Genomic DNA, 21235 nt, shown 5'->3' on the forward strand with positions numbered 1-21235 from the left:
TGCTCTCCCTCACGTCCTTGAAGCTTCCCCTGTCCTCTGACTCAGCTCCAGCATCTCAATTCGTGGATGAATGCCCTGGGCCCAGACAGAGAGTCGATTCAGCCCAGCAGGGTTTCTGGAGGGCTCCCAGGAAGGGGCGGCCCGGAACATGGCCAGAGGAGCAGTAAAGTTGGGGCGATGGCCAGTTCACTCCAGCTGCCGCTCAGGGCACATTTTTCTCTGTCCCCACCCCCACCCCCACCCCACATTCTTCTGGTGCCCTCAACAGTGCCCAGCTCTCCTGGGCCCACAGGAGACTGGAACCTACTTGGGATCTCAGCTGCTACTGTCCTACACTTCCCTACCCTGTCCCTATCATTTCCCCCACATCTCAGGTTGAGTGCGAACGTGTATGCGTGTACGATTGTGTGTGTGAGGGCATACACCCCTGACAGCAGTCGAAGCCTCTCCTCGGGGGTCCCTACCCCACCCAGGGACAGAGACACAGAGAGCTGAGAGGGAGTTAACTCCCTTATTGAGCCCAAAGAGCCCCCCACAGCTAGGCTTGGACTTCTGTTTTGATATAATTATACCTAAACTTGGCATCATTTGATAAATGAACATGCAATAAAATGTACATGCCAGTTTGTTAATTTTTTTACAATGTGGGTGCAACCGCCATCCGAGTTCTAGAACATTTCCCATTTCCCCAGGAAGTTCCTTCGTGTTCCTCGTGCCTGACCTCATGTTTCCACCGAGCCCCCGGGAGTTCAACCCGTCTGATTTATATTGCTGTAGATCAGCATTTAGGTTTAAAAAACTTATGAATCCACATCAAAGGAGACTCCATGGCATGCGTGTCCAGATGCTGCCAGGCAGTGTCCTGTTCTGAAGCTAAGGGGTCCTGGCCTCCTTGTCTTCCTCCAGGGTCCCCACTCCAGGCTCCAGGGTGGCTACATGATGACACAGCAGGGTCGACAAACAGTACAGGGACGGAACACACCCCTGGGGTCCCTAAGTTTTGGGCAAGGGCCTGGGCTCACCAATGGGAATAGGGCGAAGCACTTTACCTTTTGGGCCTCGGGTTCCCTAGCGGTACACTGGGGACAGAAGTGGTCGCCCCCAGCTGCTGGGAGGGTTGAAGCCAGTTTTGTAGCCAGCACCAATCAGCTGATGGATTAATTCAAATCGCTGTTATGTACTGAACTATCTTGGGTGCCAGATGTCACGCTAACAACTTCCTTTAACCCTCAAGGCAGGAGGCGGGTACCATTAACCCCATTTGACATGTAAGAAAGCTGGGGCTCAGAGCATTGGAAAGCCTGGTCCAAACCAAGCAGAATATACTGGAATTCAACTTTGGCAGCCACTCTAGTCTCCCACTCTTGACCCACTACACCCTTTCCTCCCAGATGAATATATTCATTGACAAAAATGAACTATAGCTGAGAGCAGTTTGTAAACAAAGCTGTGTAATTCCAGTACGGCTTGTTGTCAAGTCCATCAACAGGTCTGAGAGCCAGAGACTTGGAGGAGCCCCCCACAGGCCTCACTCCCTAAGTCGGTCTGTCCTAATGAATTTCAGAATAATGACTGCTGCCTCTTCTCTTCGGACCCATAGACTTTTGCATTTCAGCTTCAGAGACAGGAAGTCCTTCCTCAGATCTGACTTCAGTCTTGCTTGCTGTAGTATAGCCAACACCCAACTCACCTCTAGCCCTAGGCAGACAATAAAGGTCCTAATGAGCTTTCTGCCCTCCAGGGCACCCCAAAGTGCTAAGGCCTGAGCAGGGGCTGGTCTTCACATTCCCCCCATCTCTGAAGCATGTCAGTTCTAGGGCTTCTCTGGGAACAGAAGAATGGAAAGGCAGATGAAAAGCATCAAAAAAGGATGTCTGAGCTGCCCCATCTGTTCTCAGCTCCCACAGTGGCCCTTGTGTCTGGCTCCTTCCACTGGGAATCCTCCCCCCTCTACAGATGTCACTCCCATGTGCTTGTGACATTTCTGCAAGGCTTGTCAAGGGAGGGTTTAGGGAGATAGGAGAGCAAAGGGTCTGGCAGAGTCTTCTGGAAGAAATGCATTGGCTTAGGGTGGGGAGAGAGGCCTGCTGGCTCACCGCTTGACCTTGGTTGGGCCAGGTCCTGGCTTCCTCCCCGGCCAGTGGAGATAATGTCACTGCTTCTCAGGAGTGCTCAGAGGCTCAGATGGCCTGGCTTGCTGTCCACTGGTATAAGCTAGCTTCTCATGGATCCCTCTGTGACCAAGTGTGAGACAGAAGGACAGTCAACTTGCCCGAACCAAAAGGCCCTAGCTGGGCTGTATGTATCGGTCTGTGGGCCTCTCTGACCACACACATGTGTCCATCTGTGCTACAGTGTGCAGGCGGGAGCCTTCCATGACTGAGTCCCCTGTAAGCCACAGCTTGCTTCTCCGGGGGTCTCTGTATGCATGTCCCACTTCATGGGCTCCTGTGGATCTCTGTGTCTGTGGATAGGTCCATGTCATGAGCATGTTTTTTATGAAGTGGTCTAGGATTTACTGTGTCCATTGAACGGGAATAGGGTGCCTTAGTGCCCAGGGATCTCGAGGCACAATGACTGTATTGGGGAGATCAGGTGGGTATCTGCAGGGCTTCGAAACTCCCCTGTGGCTCCCCATTCCTCAATGTGAATGTCTTACCCTGGCGTTCAAGGTCCTCCATGCCTGGGACACACAGACCACTCCGGCACAATTGTCACTCTTACTGGACACAGATAGGAGAGACTGAGACTTCCTCATGCTGCGACTCTGGACTTGCCCCTTCCCCTCTGAGTCTCATTCTCTCAAATGTAAAGGGAGCCCAGGGAGTCCTTTATAAATGGACAAGCATGACACTCAAAAGAGGGATTTCTCCTACAGCCTCCTGGCCTGTGCGTTCAGCAGCCCTCAGTGCTTTTCCTCCTGCTGTTCCTACATCTCCACTCCCTGAATGCCCTCCCTTCTCTGAACAGTCAGCTCAGCCTGGCCCCGGCTTCCCCACCAAGCTCCCCTCTGTCCACAGTGACACTCGCTTCTATGAGGATCCTTGTTTGTATGTCCGTATATGTGATGTGTGTATCTTTGCACAGGCGTGTGGGGCTGCCCTTTCAATACTCCTTTAGTTCACATCACAAATATTTGTTGAGCACCTACTATATGCCAGGCATAGTGCTAGATGCTGGGGAGCCAGCCAGGAACAAGGCTATCACCACTAGCCCATTGGGTAGAGTAGAAAAGGGTATCCCAGCAGGTGGATGCCCTCTCATGGGTACAGGGTGTGGTCAATAAATGATGCTTTTGCACAAAGGAAAAGGAGCCTTTTCCTCCTGGAAGACATAGCCCAAATTCAGGTCCTTGGCTTGGAAAGTGGAGGTGGGGGCTGGGCTTCAGCTCCAGCCAGGCACCCTTATGCACCGAACAACATGCATATCTCAAGACAGCGGCCCAGAAAGCCCTGACCTCCCTTGGACAGAGCACTCAAGCTCTGGGTCTGTCTGTGCCTCTCTGCACTGTTTGCATCTACTCAGCCTGTGGGAACATGTGATGTCATTGTGTACTTCTGTACACGTGTTCCTGCCTCAGGTAGATGGCTCCATACCTTTGTCGGGGAGAGGTGGGCGGACCTGTGTGGGGCCATCAGCTTGAATGTGTGTATCCACAGCACTGCCCACCACTTCCTTGCCAGCTTGCATCCTCTGGGCTGACTTCCTCTGCCTCCTTAATCATTCACGGTTCCCGACTGGACCGCATGCTCTGTGACAGCTTCCCGCAGCCCAGTAGGGCAGAGCCGAGCGGCGGGAGAGAGTTGAGCAGGGCAACGCTGAGCCCAGCCTTCTTCTTATCTGCTTCTGCTTTTTCCTGCTCTGTGCCCCTCTGGCAATTGCATAGACAGGGAAAAGCCTGGGGCCCTTACACAGGATCTGGGGTCCCTCTGCTTGGGAGTCTCGGGGAGACTGCGGCCAGATCCTTCGGCCATCCTGAAACCTCACCCACATGGAAGAAGGTGAACTTGCTTGCGCTTCGCCCCATGAGTGGCCTAGTCTTGCTCCCGCCCTTTCCTGTTACTGCTGTTACTCTCGCGGCATCCTTCAAGACCGAGGGCTACCGGCCACAGCAGCGGCAGCAGCCACTGGCTAGGGAAAGCTCCCTGGGCACCAGCGTGCCAGCAGCGTAGGCCGCACACACCATGGACCCTGGAGTATCCATGCGGCTGTACACGCGGCTGCTACATGAGTCTCACGGTGAAGCTGCGACACGGGTGTCCTTCTCAGCATGATTCTTGAGACGAGGAAACCAAGGTCCAGAAATGTCCAAGCGCCGTCCCAGAGTCCCACTGCCATGCTCGCCCGATGAGGACCAATGGGATTAGGCCCCCACACTCAAAGCCCCAGGTCAATGTTACTCTCCCTGCCTCAAGCCCCCGGCATCCTAGTGAGCACAGCAGCCATCTGGACTCATGCCCCCAAACGTCATCTTAAAAACAGATCCATTTTAACATTTGCACCTACCCCTCAACTAGGCTGAGTCCGAGGGTAGGGACTATCTTGTATCCCTTTGTGTCTCCATCTCCATATTCTTACAAGATAGTGATGCTAGTGGCCCCTGCCTGCAACTGTCTCTCACCCGGTCTCTCGGGCCAGAAGGTCACAGTGGCGGCTCTGTGTGCTCTCAGAAACACTGCGAGCTGGAAGAACAGTGTCCTTTGTAGGGGGGTGTTTTGGTTTGGGAAGAAGAGCCCTGGGCAGATCCAGCCCTCTGACCTGGTTATCCCAGAGGAGCTTCTGTAGCCTGAGGACAGGGACAGAGAGAACAAGTCCCTCCCTCCCTCTGGAGCTGCCATCATGTCAACCCTCCACCTCTGAACCCACAGGGTGCAGGGCTCTGAAGGCCTGGGTGGGGAGGAAGTGGGGAGGAGTACGGCCTCCCTCTCCCCCGTCTCCTCTGCCCCCCCATCCCCCCACCCCCACTTCTGCAGCTGTGACACAAAACTGTGTGGTCCTTCCAGTATGTTTGGAAGTCCCATTCCCACAGAGGCTGGGACCAGGTGGAGCTGACCCCCTGAGAGCAGCCTGGCCTGAGGGTTTGGGTCCAGGAGCCACCCTGGAGGTTCCTGATAACAGCTACGGGGTCCGGGCTGGGACACCTTAGCTCGCCTGAAATCACAGTCCTCAAGTCCGAGAGGCCCAGAGGCCAGAGTCCCCACAATCAGCAGCATAGGGGGACTCTCTAAGATGTACTTCCGGCCCCGTGGATAGAGGATCTAGGTATAGCCAGTCCACTCATGCGAGGAAATGGGTAATAAATTCAGAAAGCAGCGCTGGGTCCCAGCACTGCCATGTTAGGCTCAGAAGAGCCTGGGGGTCAGAGGGTCTGGGAAGGGGATGCAGAGAGAGGAAGTGGGTTTGGCAGTTCACAAAGGAGAGTCTCAGAAGATGGGGAAGGCTATTTTGCGCAGGGAGGATCAACACGGCCAGGGTGATGGTAATGCACACACTATTCCCCAGCTCCTGGGTCTGACCTCCCTTGGCAGTAGAGGGAGGACGCCCCATGAGCACACCAGCACCCACTCAAGACAGACCTGACAGGGGGGACGCTGCCACTTTCCAGACGTGTAAACTTGGGATTGTTATTTCCCTTCCCCGAGGCCCCGTGTCCTCATCTGTAAAACACAGGTGAACACCCTTACCTATGAAGGTTGTTGGCTTTTGGTGTCCTCCTCCTTTGGAGTGAGCCAGGACTCCCAAGAGAAATGCTACTCTTTGCCCTAGTTTAAATGAGGTGGAGATTGGTACTGTTTGGATTCCCTGACTTGTGTCTACCAAAATATGTTTATTCCCATGACCTTTGCTGTGTGTCATGAGGGAAGCAGGGGGGTGGCCTTTGGAATCCATGGACCTCCCTAGAAGCACAAAGGTTGGCTCGAGGGAGATGAGATTTTGCCTTGAGATGGTCCAGGACCATGTGGACTAACTATGTGGACCCGGTGTGGCTGGGGTTGGGGGGCATTGGGGCAGGGGCATGGGGGCTGCAGCAAGGCATAAAAGGGGAGACCCAGATGAGGTCTAGACCAGCTATAGACACTTGCTGTAGATGCTGACACTTGAATGAAACTTTTGACTTGGTTAGGATGCCCAATCATGTTTTGTATGGGTAGTTTTTCTGCCTGTCCTTTGATTTTTTGTTGTTGTTGTTAGTTATTGCTGCCTAACAAACCGTGGCCAAACATAGGTCTTGAAACAACAAACACTGACTTTCACAACATTACTATGGTCTGGGGATTCTGGAATGGCTGAACTGGGTCGTTCTGGCCTTAGGTCTCTCATGAAGTCACAGTCAAAATTTTTGGCTGGGCTGCGCTGTTATCTGAAGGCTTGAGTGGGCTAGAGGACTCATTTCTACATTCTCTGCATGCTATTGGCAGGAGGACTCAGTTCTGAGCTGGCAGTTAGCCTGAGGCCTTGGCCTTTGCCATGAGTACTGCTAGAGTATTCTCACGACAAGCGACTTGGCTTCCCTCAGAGTGAGCCATCCAAGAAGGAAAGAGTAAGGAGGAAGCTACACCGTTGTTTATGACCTAGCTTCTGATGTCACGCACCATCACTCCGAGTCCCTGTGCATTAGAAACCAGTCCCTATAGAGGGGAGGTGGGTGGGCTCCAGGATCAAGGAATTTCTGAAAATATTTTTAAAACCATCACTGTTATGGACATTTTTCTTTCTTTTTAACAGGCAAGATTTCAAACATATGCAAAAGCAGAGAGAATAGTATAATGAACCCTCATATACCCATCATCTGGTTTCCAATGATGAACACAGTCCAATATCTTTATCTGAGGGATAAACAACACATGATAAATTGTATGTATTTCAAGTGGACAATTCATTAAATTTTAAATATGTTTGCACCCATGGAGGCATCCCCATCCCCACAATCCAGGTGCTGGGCATATCCATTGCCACCAAAAGTGTCCTTGTGCCCCTTTGTAATTGATCCTTGCCTCCCTGTCCATCCTACCCCTGCCCGCAGGCACCCACTGATTTGCTTCCTATCATTGTAACAGAGTTTACATCAACCAGAATATTATATAAATGAGCTCATGGAGCATGTTCCTTTTTTTGTTGTTGTTAGATTCTTTCACTCAGCCTCATTATTTTGGGATGCATCCATGTTGTTGTGTGTATCAATAGTTCATTCCTTTTTATTGCTGAATAGTATTCCATTGAAGGGATATATTATGATTTGCCTATCCATCCACCTGTTGATGGACGTCTATGTTGTTCCCAGTTTGGTACTATGACAAATAAAGCTGCTGTGAACATTCATGTACAAGTCTTTATGTATACATCTGATTTCATTTCCCTCGGGCAAATGTCTAGCAGCAGAATGACTGAGTTCTATGGTAGGGTATGTTTAACTTTTTAGGAAACCGTCCAACTTGCTTGCAAAGTGGTTGTACTATTTTACCTTCCCACCAGCAGTACATGAGAATAGTTCACATCATCACTGATACTTGATATGATCAGTATTTTTAATTTTAGGCCTCCTAAAATTAGTAGCGGCATTTCATTGTGGTTTTAATTTGCATTTCACTAAGGACTAATGAAGTTTGACATCTTTTCATGTGCTTATTTTCCATTTACATATTGTCTTTGGTAAAGTGTCAGTTGAAATTTCTTGCCCATTTTTTATTGGGTTGTTTGTCTACTTCTTACAGATTTTTTTTTAATATTTATTTATTTATTTATTTGACAGAGAGAAATCACAAGTAGATAGAGAAGCAGGCAGAGAGAGAGAGAGGGAAGCAGGCTCCCTGCTGAGCAGAGAGCCCGATGCAGGACTCGATCCCAGGACCCTGAGATTATGACCTGAGCCGAAGGCAGCGGCTTAACCCACTGAGCCACCCAGGCGCCCATACTTCTTACAGATTTTTGAGAGTTCTGCACATATCCTGGATTAAAGTTCTGCTTTAGAAATGTGATTGCAAATATTTTCTCCCATTCTGTGGCTTGTCTTTTCATGCTCTTACATGTCTTTTAAAGAGAAGTTCTTGGTTTTGATGAAATCCAATTTATCCCTTTGCCCTTCAAAAAAAAAAATAAGGAAAAAATTCCCTTCTTAAATGAAAGAAATCATACCTTTGGTGTTGGGTCTAAAAAACATCTTTGCCTGACTCAAGGTCATAAAGATTTTCTCCTGTGTTTTCTTCTCGAATTTTTGTAATAATTTCAGATTTCACATTGAGGTCTATGATCCATTTAGAATTTTTAAAATTTTATATGGTTCAAGGTAGGGTCAAAGCTCTTTTCTTTTTTTTTCCTTTCCTTCTTCTCCTTCCCTTTCCCCATCCCCATCCTTTTCTCCTTTTCTTCCTCCCCCTCCTTCCTCCTCCTCCTCTTCTTCTTCTCCTTCTTCTTTTGTATACATACATCCAGTTTCTCAAGCACCATTTGTTGAAAAGACTGTCCCTTCTCCACTTTTGTTGAGCCTCAATTGACCACATATCTGTGGCTTTATTTCTGGAGGCTTCAGTGTTCCAATGATTGACTTGTTTATTTTTAAACGAATACACACTATATTAATTGCCATAGTTTTATAATAAGATTTTTTCAGTTTTTTGATTGAGATAGAGTTCATAGATAATATTCACTTCTAAAGTATTACAATCCATTGGGTTTCATACATTCACTGAGTTGTGCAACTATCACTATTATCTAATTCCAGAACATTTTCATCACCCCCAAAAGAAACTCTGTACCTATTAGCAGTCCCACCCTGACCCCCCCTCAGGCCCCTAATAACAACTGATCTACTTCTGTCTCCACGAATTTACATCTAATGATATGGTCCTTCCTCACAACCAACCTCTCCTCCCTGCTCCTCACATTATGTAATAATAATCCTGGATCCCACATTCTTTGCTTCCTTGTCCTCCTTTTCATGAGTCATGCTATATCTATATAATTCCTAAAATGTTCCTTTTGAATTTTACCTATTTGCACCTTTATAAAAATGATGTCATGCTGTGCGGAAAGGATGGGGTGGGGACTTATTTTATTCACTTGCTGTTGATTTGCTGAGTTTTATTCATCTTGTCTATTTATTTGAACCCATATGCTTGAACATACCCTACTATAATTGTTCATGCTGTCTAGATGGACACTTGGATCGTTTCCAGGTTTTTGCTGTTGTGAACGGTGCTGCTCTGAATACTCTTGCACATGTTTCCTGAGTACATGTGATTGAGTAAAAATCTAGGGCATAGGTTACATTGGAAACTTAAGGAAATAATGCAAGTCTGTTTTTTCAAAATCGTTCCACCGACATGTACTCTCACGGGCAACGTACAAGAGATCGGGTGTCTGTGGATACACACACTCCAAAACTTTGTACTATCAGCCTTCTAAAAATTGTTTGCTAATTGAACGGGTGTGAAATGGTGTTTCACTATGGTCTTGGTTTATGTTTTTCTGATCGCCAGTGATGTTGCACAACTTTTTACATGTTTATTGGGCCATATGTGCTTCCTGTGAAATTCCTTGGACCTATCTTATTTAAAATGTTTATTGTTGTTAGGGGCACCTGGGTAGCTCAGTCTGTTGAGTGGCTAACTCTTGATTTTGGCTGGGATCCAGCCCCACCTGGGGCTCCATGATCAGTGGGGAGGCTTCCAGATTCCCTCTCTCCCTCTCCCTCTGCCCCTCTTCCCACTCTCTCACTCTTTCTCTCTCTGATATAAATACATAAACCTTTTTTTTTTTTAAGATTTTACTTATTTATTTGACAGACAGAGATCACAAGTAGGCAGAGAAAGAGGAGGAAGCAGGCTCCCTGCTGAGCAGAGAGCCCGATGTGGGGCTCGATCCCAGGACCCTAGGATCATGACCTGAGCCGAAGACTTTAATCCACTGAGACTTTAACCCAATGAGCCACCCAGGCACCCTTAAATAAATCTTCTAAAAAATATTTGCTGATATATATATGATATGTGATATATGATACGTGATATATGATATATATATATGATATATCAGAATATACAAATATATTCTGATACTAATCCCACTCGGTTGTGTGTGTATGGCAAATATCTCCTCCCAGTGCATAACTGGTTTTTCAAACCTTGTCAAGGTTGTCTCTTGAAAAACAAAAACTCTTTTATTTTTAATAGAGTCAAATTTGTTCATCTTTTATGTTTTAACCAATGCATCTTTCTCTACCCCAAGGTATAAAAGATATTCACATATATTTTTTGTATCAAGCATATTAAAGTTCTGTTTTTGACATATTAAGTCTTTAATCCACATGTAGTCATGAAGAAGGGATCTGATTTAACCTAGTCCCTCTGGGTATTCCTTTTTTCCAGTTTCATGTAGGAACTAATCCCTTTTCCCCTTGGCTGAATGTATGCTATCTATCACGTGCCCAAGATTCACTACATCAATCTGTTTCTGGGCTCTCTGTTGTGATGCATTGGTCAGCCTGTGATCCCCGATCTGTGTGGGTGTGCCACACTGCCTGAACCACGAGAGCCACTAAGTAAATCCTAACATCCATAAGGTAATTCTCCTTAGCGATCATCTTCTTCAGAAGTGCTCTGGCTATTCTTGGCCCTACGCTTTCCCAAATAAATTTTAGAACTATTTTCTGAGGTTCCAAATAAAGAAATAAATAATCTCCTAATGGATTTTCAGTGGAATTACATTTATTAATTGTACATTAGTCTGATCTATAGATCAGATTAGAAAGAATTGACAACTCCATGATAATCACCTTTCCTGTCTGTAAGTATATTTTCTATTACTTGTGTTTTTAAAATGTGTCTTAATACCATTCCTCTGATCTGTGTACTCTTTTGTTACATTTATTCCTGAGTATTTCCTATTCTTTAATGCTATTGTCTATGCTACCTTCTCTTCAACTGCATTTTCTCGTTATTTGCACTGCTATAGAGAAATGCATGGACTTTTGAGTGTTGATGTCATATACAGGCAGCTTGATGAACTTTCTAGGTTTTGAGGACTTTTGTCTTTGTCTGCAGGTAGGTGTGAGTCTTTCCATGTTCTTGCTCTCCGGTTCTCTGGAGGCCCTCTTGATCTGAGGCTGTTCGGTTCTCGTTTATTCTTTAATGTCAGGAAACACACCTCTACTATTTTGTAAGATGTTTACTCTTCTCCCTTTTTATTTCTGCCTCTTTCTGGTAACGTCTAATCCAGATATGAGCATTCCTACCTTTAAAATCCATGATCTCCTTAACTTTCTGCACCTGGTTCCACTGCTTTCCCTTTTCTGTTGGAGCGTTTTTTCCATTTCGTCTTCTGATTTATGAATTCATTTCTCAGTTGTGACCATCTGGTTATTTAACCATCTATTGTGGATCTTATTTGAAACAGTATGTGTTCATAACGAATATTTCTACTTGGTGCCTTTTTAATGAGCTCTTCAAGGGGCTAGCTATTTTGGCTGGGGGCTAGTTTTCACCCATGTGTATCAGCTACTGTGTTAGACAATTACTGTGGGGGCTGGGCCAGGAAGATTCCAACTCAAGGGATGGCCAGTGAATAAACCTTGAGGTGGAGAGAGCCTCAGACAGCAGAAAACCACAGTTCCCTACCCGTCTACCCCAGCAGGCTTGGTGCCTGAGGTCCAGGGTTCTTTCAAGGACCCATAAAAAATGTGTGATTTCTAATTCATTTTAATATAAGAAGAACAAAATGAACATAATAACAGTGTCTCTATAATAATGCATCCAGTCTGGACTATATTAATCTTTATAATGACACAGTCCTAAAATACAATTTTTAATATATTTTAAAAAGGAAAGTTCCCCAGATCCCTTAAGGCGAGCTCTGTCCACTCCCTACCCCCACCCCCATAAAACATCACTGCTGACTCCCCAACACAACCCTGGAGTCAGGTCTGGTCTTCACCCTCCTCTCCACGCCCCAGATACAGAAGTGCTTTAGGAGGAGATGCTCCTTAGAATGTAATTCACCATCCCGGGCAGGGGTGGGGAGGCGGGTGGAAGGAGATGGGATAAGCAAAGAAGCCTGTTGGTCCCCACTGGGTTTGGTCAGTTCCTCTTGAGCCCACGGCTCCCCAGCATTGCCCTAATTTCACCTCTGAGGCACCGTGAATATGGGGTTTGACTCACTGAATGGCTAGTGGAGAAGCAATGGTGGGTCACCAACAGCTCTTTCTATTTGATCCTCCCAGGGAGTTCTAGAAGCTGGAGTGCTCACAGCCCCAGCCCCAGGCCAAAGTCACCACCCCCACACAACAAATCAAAATAGTTCCTGTCATCATTCCTGGGGGTTCCCACAGTTTTCTATCTCACAGATCTTCTGGGTTGATCTGGGAGGAAGAAAGCCAGCACTTGTGCTCCTTAAACATGCAAATCTAACTCTGTCGCTGCCCACTGGCCAGCTGAAGAGCACTCAGGGGTTTCCCATTGGGCTTCCGGATTCTTAGCTGAACTCCTTTAGGAGAAAGGAGAATCCATTACAGCCTCCACTCTTAGCCTCTTTTTAACTCTCCTCCGTGGAGAGTTCCAAGCCTGAATGCTCTGAGTTGAGAATTGCTCCCTCCTTAGAGAGGTGGGCGGAAATGCTGTGCATGAATGGGTCACGTGCATTCACTTCTCTTTCCCCGTCGAGCTAGATAGGCCAGTTGACTTAGGAAATTAGGCTGTATCTTATTCTACAAACCTGGCCCTAGAACTCCTGGCTCTCCTTGACTTCCTCCGTGTGACCCAGACAGAAACCGGTGAGCTCACAAACTTTGGACGTGGGCCTAGGAGGAAGGAGGAAGTCCTATTCAGCTTACGGTCTCGGCTTTGCTTCAGCCCAGCTTTTTTTGTTCAAGATCTGCGTATGTGCAGCATGGAAGTATAATTTTGATTCCCTTTTGGCTCCTGTTCCTTCCAATGGGAACTTTCTGGGGCTGAGAAGAAGAGAGAAGAAATGATCCAAAGGGCATGATTCTGACTTTCCAGGATTCCTGACCACAAAGCCATCAAATACCAACAGCTCCTCTTGGTTGGAGGGGAAGGTTGAGCAGCCCCTCCGTTCCTGCCTTGTCATTAGTCTTCTGGCCATTTCACCTCAACCTGTGATGTTCCTGACATCCCGGTCCTTACTGAGTGTTCCCAACATTTGGCACGGGGCCTGGGCACTTGGGGTGTGTGTGTGTGTGTGTGTGTGTGTGTGTGAGAGAGAGAGAGAGAGAGAGAGAGAGAGAAATGGATAAAGTTAGGTATCATTGCTCCGTTTCCTGGCCGTAGCTCAGAGAAGCTACGTCATTTACCCAGAGTTACACAGACCTGGCATTGGCATCAGATTGGTCTGATTCCCAGCACCTTCTCCCCTCCACAGGGCCAAGCAGAAAGCTGCTCCCCTGGCCTGGCGCCATGCGCATCAGGAGAGAGAAATCTGGGCTCATGGAGATTACATGCCCCAGAGCTGACAGCTTGCTCTTCTTGTCCACTTATCTGCTGTCTATCTTCCTTACTAGCCAAGATACTGTGGGCATAGTTCTTATTAAATTAAGCATGAGATGAAATCATTTATTTAAAGCCTTTTACCTGTCCATCTCCCCAGGGCAGTTCTTTATTAAGCGATTTCTCACATTTTCCGAGTGACTCAGTTCGTCGGATGGGTGGTATGCCAGGGGAAGATCGGGAGAGGAGAGAGACCGGGAGACAGAGAATGCTATAAGGAAGGCTGCCTGGGTGGCTGGAAAGGAGGCACAGGTATAGAGGCTACGGGAACAGGCAGGTGGTAAAAGACCTCAGCCCCCAAGAGCCCTTGGAGTTCATAGAAAGTCTGTCCTTTCTGAGCCGTTCCCTTTGAAGTGCTAATTTCCCTCAAAAGAAAAAAATAGCTGCTCTTTAAAGGGGCAGCAGGGGGGCTCAGGGCAGAAGGCAGGTCCTATGCTTCTATTGTCCTGGGAGAAGGTGGGAAGGGTCTAGAAAGACAAGGAGGTTGGAGGTAATGGCAGAGGCCACACTTCATCCAGAACAGAGTGTGGGGGAGAATGGGTCCCTGTGAGGGAGAAGGTCTCCCTCAATGGGACTCAAGGCCTGATGTGGTGACAGGGTCCAAACAACCTAAAAAGGGCCACGGTCTTATCACCACTACTATCAAGACTTTGGGAAACTCCAAAGTATGAATGAGGAGAATTTTTGAAAAAGAAGCAACTGGACTGGGAACTAAGACCCGGGATAGCTGGCTGTCACTCTGCTCCCTGCACTCGAAGTTTTCATTTATCAAACGAAGGGTGTTAATCTCAAGCTCTGTTGGGTGCTTGAAGTGAGGTAGCCCCACACTCTGCCCTGAATCTCAGTGTATGAAAAACATTTTCTGAAATGCCTCAGTCAACTATAAAGTGAGGAAAATAATACTTATCCTTCTGTCCCATGGGGTTGAGAGTACTGAATGGCATGACTATGTAGGTGCTTAGAAGAATATAAGGTTCCCCTGAGAGCACGTAGTATGACCAATACTGACATCACTGTACAACTGTGAAGAGGAAGCTCTTCAGAAAAACAAACCTTTAATTGTATGCATGAAAAAATGTTTTCCTTGGGTTAACTTAAAAATATACTATTTCCCTTCAAGAAAGGGATCGTTCCAAATTGGCCATACAAGGTTCTAGTCAGAAACACTGTCCCCTACTGGGAAGTCTTGGTGCCACTATGACTCCCCCTGAGAGAGTCTCACCTACACGGTCATCAGGCTCTCAATGCCATATGACACTCCTTTTGGCTACAACCAACAGGACAAGAGTGAGCAAACCTAGTCAGCCAAGATAGCAGGGGTGACACGTCTGCCCCCTCCACCAGGAGTGGGCTCCACAACATACAAAGGTCCAGCCTCCATCCCTGCCACCCTCCTGCCACCCCACAACCTTCTGTAGCCACGGCCTCATTCTTTGACTGCAGTGTTTCACGGTTCCTTGAGAGAGTTGTCTATCCTTGCTGTCTCCTGCAAGGAGAAATTCTTTACCTCATCTTATTTTTTAAATTCATTCTAGTTAGACTTCTTTCCGCCAACCTTCCTCTCTTGAGGAAGCCATCCATCACCTTCAGCTTGCAAAGCTGATGACCAATTCTCAGTCCTCATCTCCCTTCGCATCTCGGCAGCACTTGACATGGATGCTCACTCTTCTCTTCCTTTAGGTATTTCTTCTCTCAATGTCAAGGGCACTCTCGCTTGGTTCTCCTCCACCGTGGCTAGCAGCTCCTTCTTGATCTCTTTTGCAGGATCCACTTCATTTTCTTGATCTGTGCACGCCGAGGGATCCCAGGGCTCAACCCTCAGCCCTCGTCTTCCCCTCACCTCTAGCTGAGCTCATGCAGTCCCGGCTTCAACCATGGAATGCTGCCAGTCCCAAAAGATACTTCAGTCCAGACCTTTCCCTTGAGTACCACTTGGACCTCAAACGAAATGAGTTCAAAACCAAACTTCTGACTGTTCCCAGCCCTCTCCACCCACCCCCAGAATTTCCTTATCTCAGCAATTTTATGTTCCACTTACTCAGGCTATCAAGTCATCCTTGACTCTCCCCACTCTCCTCTCTTGTGTCAACATCAGCAACGTTGTCCCATTTACCTGGCCCCTCTGTGCCACTGCCCGCATCCCCCTTGCCTCTGTGAGAGAGCTGCCACGGGCTCCCCTCTGCTCTCCTTGCTCCATCCCCATCCCCAGTCCCTGTGCTCCACTCAGAGCCACAAGGAAGATCCTTTTATAACACCAAAGTAAGCCCTGTGGTACATATCAAAACCCACAGGATATGCTCTGGGAAGGGTGAGCCCTACCTCAAGTGATGGACTAGTTATTAATGATGGGTCAGTATCAGCTGAGCAGTTATAAACAGAGGTGCCCCAGGGATGTAAGATGCAAATAAGAGAGGAAGCTTGGGCAGAGGGGGTGCGTGGGAACTCTGTACAGCGCAATTGATTCTTCTATAAACCGAGACTGCTCTAAAAAAAAATTGTCTATAAATGTGGGGAGAAAAGCAGATGGCATCACAGCTCTGAACACTCCAGGGCTTCCACCTTGCTTTGGGAGGAGGGGAAAGGCCCCTAAGATGAACCACAAGACCACCTGGTCAGGGGCTCCCACCTCTTCTCCCAGCCTCTCCCTCACCCGTCGCCATGCTCCAACCACGGTGGCCTCCTGCTCTTCCTCCAACACAGCAAGCAAGCTTCTCCACCTCCCCACTGCCTGAGAAGCTCTTCCTCCGAGATCTCCTTAGTCCCCACCCCACCCCCCGCCCCCACTCCCGTGCTTCGCCTTGCCAGTGTTCAGATCCCACCTTGAAGTTCACCTTGTCAGGAAGTCCCCCTTCCTGCTCAGTGAAACACAGCATCTCCTCTCACTCTCTTTTCCTTCAGGATGCTTTCTCCTCCTCTGCAAGTGTCACTATCTGGCATTTGACCTGGACTTTTCTTGTCTTCCTTCACCAAAATGTAAACATCGTGATCATTACTAAAAATCATTGCATTACTAAATGTAAACATCTCCCCCAGTCTTGGCTACTTAATTCATATAATGTTGTTTCCTGTTGGGTTTTTTTTTTTTTTTTTTTTTGAAAAGCCTAAATGTGTCTTCTCCATGTAGCAGAAGGATTTAATTCTCACAGAGAGGTATAGGGCCGTCCTCACACTCTGTCTAAAAATTCAATATGATGTTTAATTATTTACCCTCTTATTTTTTTTTAACCCTCTTATTTTCTCGACCAACTTCAACTTGTACCAGGTTTCAGGGAATCAAAAACCATTGAGGCAGTTAATACTGTCTCAGAATCTCTGATGGCACAAGTAACATCTTTTTAAATAAGTCTTTCTTCGCATCTCAGATCATTTCTTTTCCCTCTTCCAAATGGCAGAACAATGGAGTCTAGGGCTATGAATCCTGATAGCACAAGTCTAAGATAAGGTTTTCTTTTTTTATTTTTTTCCTCCATTCTAAGTGATTCATCAGAAAAGAGGGAATCACTCAGTGTCAAATGTTAAGGATGCTTTTATTAGCAGCACTCCTTAAATTATTTTTAACAGCAAAGAACTGTTGGAAGAAAAACATATAAACCCAGTGCCTGTAAACCCTGGCTGGAATCTTAGGGGGATTTAAGAAAATACTGATTGGGTCCCACCTGAGACCAGTCACATCAGGATCTCTGGGGGTGGTTCTGGGCATTAGGTTTTTTGTTTTGTTTTGTTTTTTTAAAGCTTCCCAGCTATTTCTCTGTACAGCTAGGGCTGAGAGTCCTTGCCCTGAAATGACCTCAATCTTTGTTCATTTTGTATATTTATAAAAGTTACTGCTCAGAGTCAGTATTCAAGGAACTAAAGAAATTTGACTTGGATTTTGTCATTATTCTTGGGGGTGTAACTTCCCTCCCTTCTTATCAATCCAGTCTCAGGAAACTGACAAGCTCAGTCACACTGAGGTGTCAATGACTGATAACAGTCATGTGTTAGTTAGCTTTTTGATAGTACACCAGTTGACATGATCCTGAGGAGTCTTGGGGGTCTTCTGTATCCACACCCCTTTACCCTCCATCTAGGGGGTAAGTGGCTGTGTCCCATGAGGCTTATATGAATTCCCAAGAGGTACTCTTGGGTTCCACCCATAGAAAAATAGGGCATTCCAGGGCCCATAATCAGCTCTGAGCCTGTAAGCAGGGCAGTGTCCCTTTAATTTGCTGCTGGAATTGGGCAGTATCTGAGATCAAGACCTTTTGAAATATTTATCTGCTTGTTATTTATCTGGGCAGGGTGCGGAGGAGAAGAGAGGTCCTGGGAACTATGCCCAGAGTCAGAGAGAGTACAGGGAAAACTTTGCTAAATTTGTTTTAATAACTTTTACTGTATTTTTTTATTACAAAAGTAATAGCTGCTTACTGGAGAAAACTTGGAGGCTGCAAAAGTATAGAGAAGAAAACAATCACCCGTAATCCTACAACCCGGAGACTAACGGTCTGGCATATTTCCATGGAGACCTTTTTTTCCTTTAAGCAGACACACAAGCACTGTATATAATTATACATAGTGTTGCATCCTGTTCTTTTTCTTTTACATTATATCATGAGCACATTGCTATGAAATTGAAAGTTTGTTCTTGATTTTTTTAACATACTTTGGAAGGCCTCCCTAACGTTCCTTCACTGGCTAGCTCACCATTTATTTCACTATTTCACTGATTTTCTATTGTGGATATTTAGGTTATTTCCAAGGTTTCGTTTTAACGAAGAATAATGAGGCTGGCATGATCTACACCCTACCCCCTACAGATCTGCTCACATTTTTAATTCATTTTTAGTGTAATCTGTGACCAGAAAGTCGACATGTTATGGGGGGGGGGGGGGAAGCACATTATTTTTTCTTATTTTTTTTTAATCATTGAGATAAAATTCACATAACATAAAACTCACCATTTTAATCCTTTTTAAGTATGTAATTTGGTGGCTTTTAGTACATGCATGATGTTGTGCAATCATCACTTAAGTCCAAATCCAGAACGTTTTCAAAACTCCAAGAAGAAACCCTGTACCCAATATGCTCTCACTCCCTATTTTCCCTCCCCCCCACCCCCCACCATCACCTCCTACAACCATTAATCTGCCTTTTGGCTCTGTGGATTACAGCACACTGTTCTTATATTCAGGAATACCACAGTTCAAGTCCTGATTCGCCTACTGACTAGGCTTGTGACTATAGCAAGTTTACTTAGCCTTCTTCAGCCTCAGAATCCCAGGTAAACAAACTGAGTCCTTGGCAACTTAAATGAGATACAATATGGGGAAAGTCATGACACATAGTAGATGCTCGATCATTTTAAAAAAGTATTTACAGCAGAGCGGTGCCTGGTAACCCAGTCGGTTAAGGGGCCCACTCTTGGTGTCGGCTCACATCACGATCTCAGGGTTGTGAGATTGAGCTCCACACTGAGCATGGGGCTTGCTTAAGATTCTCTCTCTCCCCTTCTGCCCCTCCCCCCATGCTTTCCCCCTCCCTCTCTAAATAAATAAATAAAATATTATAGCTGCGACTTTTGAAAATAATGAGATACAATCTACAGATGAGGAAACTGAGAGCCCACAGGAGGAAGCAGCTGGGGTCCTCCCAACATGGTGCTCGAGCTTCTGTCTACACTAGTTGGCAGGTATTTTGGACCGACAGTGCTCCACTTTTTGTGAAAAATACAGTCCTCACTTCTGGTGGTTGCCCACAGCCCTCGAACCTGGAGGTCAGCAGCTGGTAGAGGCTCCCAGGAGTTCCAGGGCTGGCTTCAGATTAGTGTTTAGGAGGAACGCAGGCATCTGGTCACTGCTGGGTCACTGTCTCCTTTTGTGTTCCCACATACCTGCAAAGGTGTGAAAGAAACCAAAGATGACAGTCACACAATATCACTCCATAGATTACTTCCTAGTTACAGAGGGGGAGAAACGTACGGGAAACCACCTTAGCTACATGGTGAAGATAGGTATCACCACTAATGGACAAACTGACATCATGACCTAAGGATACAACATCACCTCGGTAGTAGTCTTGCCAAAAATGTGTCCTTCTGCTCCTGAGGATCCAGAGACAGATCCAGAGACATACTCCCAACGACTGACCTGAGCCTCCTCTAAACTATCACTGCAAAGCAAAGAAGGCAGAGGACCCAGTGAAGAGTAAAGGACACTACAGATGCATGTACCTCTGGATTAGGTGGCTGGTCAAGAAAAAAAAAAAAATAGTCCTGGCAGAAATTAGTATGATAATTGGGGAAGTTTGAATATGTATGGTATTGTATCATGTTTGCTTTGTTTCTTTCCCTTTTTCTTTTTTATTGATTTAAAATTAACATATAACATTATATTAGTTTCAGATATATAACATAATCATTCAGGATTTGTATATGTTGTGAAACGATTCCCCCCAATACGTCCAGCCAACATTTAGCACCATATGTAGTTAGAAAACCTTTTCTTTCTTGTGATGAGGACGTGTTTAGTTTCTTCAATGTGCTGGTCATACTATGTTTAGGTAGAAATACATCCTGTTCTTAGGAGATGTATGCTGAAGTGTTTAGGGGGAAAGAATCACAATGTATCCAACTTAATCTCAAACATTTAGCAAAAATGAAAGTGTGCATGTGTATAAAGAGAGAAATAGAGCAAATGTGGTAAAATGCTAACGGTAGGTGGGTCTAGGTGAAGTGGGAATGGAGGGCTTCATCTTACTCTTTTAACTCTCCTGGATTTGAAGTTTTTCCACATAACAAAGGCAGGGAAAATAAAAATAAAAAAAAATAATGGAATCTCATCCAAAGAAATATATTACTTAAATTAAAGCTCAAGCATTTAACAAATTTTACACCAATATTTAAACATTGAGGAATTTTGCCTAAAAATCCAATGTCCAATTTTGCTTTTTTAGAAAACTAGAGAATTTGGCCACACTAAACCCATATTTTCAACAAGGCAACTCAACTGTCAGTATTATTGGGTGGTTTCTTTCTGCTTTAAAAAGTTGCCCCCACTCCAAGAATGCATGCTTAGGCTCTTAAACTCACTGGCATTGCAGAAAACCTTGATGATGAAAAATTTGCACACCTAAATTTAAATGGGGAAGGAGAGAGTTCTGGACCAGAAGCCCTCAGAAACCTACAGAGCAGGTTGGGTTGCCAACAGAGCCAACCAAACGAGGAGAGGAGACACCAACAGCATAACCATCTGCCCTTACAGATGGGAGTTTCATTGAGCCTCACCGAGGATGGAGACTGAGCTTCCTGCTTCATCTGGGGGCCCCTCAAGGGCTCCATCCCCACCAAGTGAGGGGCTTCTGTAAGAGCAGAAATTCATAGGCTCCTGCCTTTATGTTTAGGCCAGAGAAAGGTGTTTGCTAGGGCACAGAGCCTTGACAGCAGGCAACCAAGTAACATTTTAGGAATCTCAACCACACCAACATGTACAATGACTACTCCCGACAAAATATTTTTTTTGGAAGCCTATGAATTTGTTGGTGGCAAATCCATCACCATGGTGCCCATCCTCTTAGCCAGCCAATCACAGATCAAAGCAGGTTGGGGCAAGTGCAACAGTTCATGTCCTCACAGATTATGACACTTAATTGACTAAAATGAATCTAATTAGGAGACACATATACATGCCTCACATGACATCATCATAATAGGATAATGTCCTTCACACTGGTAGAGGAGAGAGAAAATCCCATTTCTGGTCTCCACT

The sequence above is a fragment of the Mustela nivalis genome (assembly GCF_964662115.1).
Source record: "Mustela nivalis genome assembly, chromosome: 8".
In the NCBI taxonomy this organism is placed as follows: Eukaryota; Metazoa; Chordata; class Mammalia; order Carnivora; family Mustelidae; genus Mustela; species Mustela nivalis.